Below are 5000 nucleotides of genomic sequence, written 5' to 3'. Positions count from 1 at the left end.
GAGAATTAAGCCCGGAGCCCGGGGCAGGGCGACCCCGGACGGACGGGGGTCCGCCTGGCCCCTGCCCGCGGGGGCAGGCTCCGGGTTGACCTGGTGGCCGGAGGAGAATTAAGCCCGGAGCCCGGGGCAGGGCGACCCCGGACGGACGGGGGTCCGCCTGGCCCCTGCCCGCGGGGGCAGGCTCCGGGTTGACCAGGTGGCCGGACGGGAATTAAGCCCGGAGCCCGGGGCAGGGCGACCCCGGACGGACGGGGCTCCGCCGGCCCCTGCCCGCGGGGGCTGGCTCCGGGTTGACCTGGTGGCCGCTCGGGACTTAAGCCCGGAGCCCGGGGCAGGGCGGCCCCGGACGGACGGGGCTCCGCCTGGCCCCTGCCCGCGGGGGCAGGCTCCGGGTTGACCTGGTGGCCGGACGGGGAATAAGCCCGGAGCCCGGGGCAGGGCGACCCCGGACGGACGGGGGTCCGCCGGCCCCTGCCCGCGGGGGCAGGCTCCGGGTTGACCTGGTGGCCGCTCGGGACTTAAGCCCGGAGCCCGGGGCAGGGCGACCCCGGACGGACGGGGGTATGCCGGCCCCTGCCCGCGGGGGCAGGCTCCGGGTTGACCTGGTGGCCGGTTTGCTTTCGGGCCACCAGGTCAACCCGCTGCCTGTATGGGGTTGACCTGGTGGCCGCTTTCCTTCCCGGCCACCAGGTCAACCCGCTGAATGTATGGGCTTGACCTGGTGGCCGCTTTCCTTCCCGGCCACCAGGTCAACCCGCTGAATGTATGGGGTTGACCTGCTGGCCGCTTTTCTTCCCGGCCACCAGGTCAACCCGCTGAATGTATGGGGTTGACCTGCTGGCCGCTTTCCTTCCCGGCCACCAGGTCAACCCGCTGAATGTATGGGGTTGACCTGCTGGCCGCTTTCCTTCCCGGCCACCAGGTCAACCCGCTGAATGTATGGGGTTGACCTGCTGGCCGCTTTCCTTCCCGGCCACCAGGTCAACCCGCTGAAAGTATGGGGTTGACCTGGTGGCCGCTTTCCTTCCCGGCCACCAGGTCAACCCGCTGCCGGCATGGGGTTGACCTGCTGGCCGCAGAGGGGCAGGCTCCGGGTTGACCTGGTGGCCGGAGGAGAATTAAGCCCGGAGCCCGGGGCAGGGCGACCCCGGACGGACGGGGGTCCGCCTGGCCCCTGCCCGCGGGGGCAGGCTCCGGGTTGACCTGGTGGCCGGACGGGAATTAAGCCCGGAGCCCGGGGCAGGGCGACCCCGGACGGACGGGGGTATGCCGGCCCCTGCCCGCGGGGGCAGGCTCCGGGTTGACCTGGTGGCCGGAGGAGAATTAAGCCCGGAGCCCGGGGCAGGGCGACCCCGGACGGACGGGGATCCGCCTGGCCCCTGCCCGCGGGGGCAGGCTCCGGGTTGACCTGGTGGCCGCTCGGGACTTAAGCCCGGAGCCCGGGGCAGGGCGGCCCCGGACGGACGGGGCTCCGCCTGGCCCCTGCCCGCGGGGGCAGGCTCCGGGTTGACCTGGTGGCCGGAGGAGAATTAAGCCCGGAGCCCGGGGCAGGGCGACCCCGGACGGACGGGGCTCCGCCGGCCCCTGCCCGCGGGGGCAGGCTCCGGGTTGACCTGGTGGCCGGACGGGAATTAAGCCCGGAGCCCGGGGCAGGGCGACCCCGGACGGACGGGGCTCCGCCGGCCCCTGCCCGCGGGGGCAGGCTCCGGGTTGACCTGGTGGCCGGAGGAGAATTAAGCCCGGAGCCCGGGGCAGGGCGACCCCGGACGGACGGGGGTCCGCCTGGCCCCTGCCCGCGGGGGCAGGCTCCGGGTTGACCTGGTGGCCGGACGGGAATTAAGCCCGGAGCCCGGGGCAGGGCGACCCCGGACGGACGGGGGTATGCCGGCCCCTGCCCGCGGGGGCAGGCTCCGGGTTGACCTGGTGGCCGGAGGAGAATTAAGCCCGGAGCCCGGGGCAGGGCGACCCCGGACGGACGGGGGTCCGCCTGGCCCCTGCCCGCGGGGGCAGGCTCCGGGTTGACCTGGTGGCCGGACGGGAATTAAGCCCGGAGCCCGTGGCAGGGCGACCCCGGACGGACGGGGGTATGCCGGCCCCTGCCCGCGGGGGCAGGCTCCGGGTTGACCTGGTGGCCGGAGGAGAATTAAGCCCGGAGCCCGGGGCAGGGCGACCCCGGACGGACGGGGGTCCGCCTGGCCCCTGCCCGCGGGGGCAGGCTCCGGGTTGACCTGGTGGCCGGAGGAGAATTAAGCCCGGAGCCCGGGGCAGGGCGACCCCGGACAGACGGGGGTCCGCCTGGCCCCTGCCCGCGGGGGCAGGCTCCGGGTTGACCTGGTGGCCGGACGGGAATTAAGCCCGGAGCCCGGGGCAGGGCGACCCCGGACGGACGGGGCTCCGCCGGCCCCTGCCCGCGGGGGCAGGCTCCGGGTTGACCTGGTGGCCGCTCGGGACTTAAGCCCGGAGCCCGGGGCAGGGCGACCCCGGACGGACGGGGGTATGCCGGCCCCTGCCCGCGGGGGCAGGCTCCGGGTTGACCTGGTGGCCGGTTTGCTTTCGGGCCACCAGGTCAACCCGCTGCCTGTATGGGGTTGACCTGGTGGCCGCTTTCCTTCCCGGCCACCAGGTCAACCCGCTGAATGTATGGGGTTGACCTGCTGGCCGCTTTCCTTCCCGGCCACCAGGTCAACCCGCTGAATGTATGGGGTTGACCTGCTGGCCGCTTTTCTTCCCGGCCACCAGGTCAACCCGCTGAATGTATGGGGTTGACCTGCTGGCCGCTTTCCTTCCCGGCCACCAGGTCAACCCGCTGAATGTATGGGGTTGACCTGCTGGCCGCTTTCCTTCCCGGCCACCAGGTCAACCCGCTGAATGTATGGGGTTGACCTGCTGGCCGCTTTTCTTCCCGGCCACCAGGTCAACCCGCTGAATGTATGGGGTTGACCTGCTGGCCGCTTTCCTTCCCGGCCACCAGGTCAACCCGCTGAATGTATGGGGTTGACCTGCTGGCCGCTTTCCTTCCCGGCCACCAGGTCAACCCGCTGAATGTATGGGGTTGACCTGCTGGCCGCTTTCCTTCCCGGCCACCAGGTCAACCCGCTGAATGTATGGGGTTGACCTGCTGGCCGCTTTCCTTCCCGGCCACCAGGTCAACCCGCTGAATGTATGGGGTTGACCTGCTGGCCGCTTTCCTTCCCGGCCACCAGGTCAACCCGCTGAAAGTATGGGGTTGACCTGGTGGCCGCTTTCCTTCCCGGCCACCAGGTCAACCCGCTGAAAGTATGGGGTTGACCTGGTGGCCGCTTTCCTTCCCGGCCACCAGGTCAACCCGCTGCCGGCATGGGGTTGACCTGCTGGCCGCAGAGGGGCAGGCTCCGGGTTGACCTGGTGGCCGGACGGGGATTAAGCCCCGGCTCGGAGCAGGGCAAGCCCGGGCGGAGGGGGGTCCGCTTGGCCCCTGCCCGCGGGGGCAGGCTCCGGGTTGACCTGGTGGCCGGTTTGCTTTCGGGCCACCAGGTCAACCCGCTGCCTGTATGGGGTTGACCTGGTGGCCGCTTTCCTTCCCGGCCACCAGGTCAACCCGCTGAATGTATGGGGTTGACCTGCTGGCCGCTTTCCTTCCCGGCCACCAGGTCAACCCGCTGAATGTATGGGGTTGACCTGCTGGCCGCTTTCCTTCCCGGCCACCAGGTCAACCCGCTGAATGTATGGGGTTGACCTGCTGGCCGCTTTCCTTCCCGGCCACCAGGTCAACCCGCTGAATGTATGGGGTTGACCTGCTGGCCGCTTTCCTTCCCGGCCACCAGGTCAACCCGCTGAAAGTATGGGGTTGACCTGCTGGCCGCTTTCCTTCCCGTCCACCAGGTCAACCCGCTGAATGTATGGGGTTGACCTGCTGGCCGCTCTGCTTCCCGGCCACCAGGTCAACCCCCTGCCGGTATGGGGTTGACCTGCTGGCCGCAGAGGGGCAGGCTCCGGGTTGACCTGGTGGCCGGCAGGGACTTCAGCCCCAGGGCCCCTGGCAGGGCGACCCTGCCCTTGTTCCCCAGAAAAGGAGAGAGCTGGCTCGCAGCGGGAAAAGCTGCCTACGGCACCTGGGATTCCCAGGCGGTCACCCATCCAAGTACTAGCCAGGCCCGGGACGGTTTACCTTCCGAGATCGGACGGGATCGGGGGCCTTCCGTCCGGTATGGCCGTAGGCACTCGGCTCCGGTCCGCCTCGTCCCCTTTCCCTTACTGACTCCCCTGCCTCGGGTGGGCCCGATCCTTTTTTCCGTTTTTTTTTTTCGCTCCGGAGGCTTCATGAGCCCCCCCCCAACACCCCTTTGGGGGTCGGTGAAAATTTTTTTTTCAGACTTCCAGGGGCCCGATCCTGGCCGCGGGCACCCGGCTCCGGGCCGCCTCGTCCCCTTTCCCTTACTGACTCCGCTGCCTCGGGTGGGCCCGATCCTTTTTTCCGGTTTTTTTTTTCCGCTCCGGAGGCTTCGTGAGCCCCCCCCAACACCACTTTGGGGGTCGGTGAAAAAATTTTTTTCAGACTTCCAGGGGCCCGATCCTGGCCGCGGGCACCCGGCTCCGGGCACCCGGCTCCGGGCCGCCTCGTCCCCTTTCCCTTACTGACTCCCCTGCCTCGGGTGGGCCCGATCCTTTTTTCCGTTTTTTTTTTTTTTCGCTCCGGAGGCTTTATGAGCCCCCCCCAATACCACTTTGGGGGTCGGTGAAAAAAATTTTTCAGACTTCCAGGGGCCCGATCCTGGCCGCCGGCACCCGGCTCCGGGCACCCGGCTCCGGGCCGCCTCGTCCCCTTTCCCTTACTGACTCCCCTGCCTCGGGTGGGCCCGATCCTTTTTTCCGTTTTTTTTTTTTTCGCTCCGGAGGCTTTATGAGGCCCCCCCTAACCGTTTTTGGGGTCGGTGAAAATTTTTAGTCAGACTTCCAGGGGCCCGATCCTGGCCGCGGCTTCGCAGGCTGGCCTGGGGGGGGGGGCATCTCTAGCTCCGGCC

The 5000-nt window shown here is 69.6% G+C and overlaps 1 non-coding gene across 1 annotated transcript; it reads right to left on the bottom strand.

Moving 5' to 3' along the window:
- Window positions 1-4079: 4079 nt before the first annotated feature.
- On the bottom strand, window positions 4080-4198 carry LOC141979803 (5S ribosomal RNA). Its single transcript, XR_012637194.1, has one exon. It is a non-coding gene; the product is annotated as a 5S ribosomal RNA (ribosomal RNA).
- Window positions 4199-5000: the final 802 nt, after the last annotated feature.

This window comes from Natator depressus, chromosome 28 (assembly GCF_965152275.1).
Source record: "Natator depressus isolate rNatDep1 chromosome 28, rNatDep2.hap1, whole genome shotgun sequence".
Classification (NCBI taxonomy): domain Eukaryota; kingdom Metazoa; phylum Chordata; order Testudines; family Cheloniidae; genus Natator; species Natator depressus.
The sequence above is the reverse complement of the archived record's forward strand: the minus strand, read 5'-3'. Positions and strand labels throughout refer to the sequence as shown.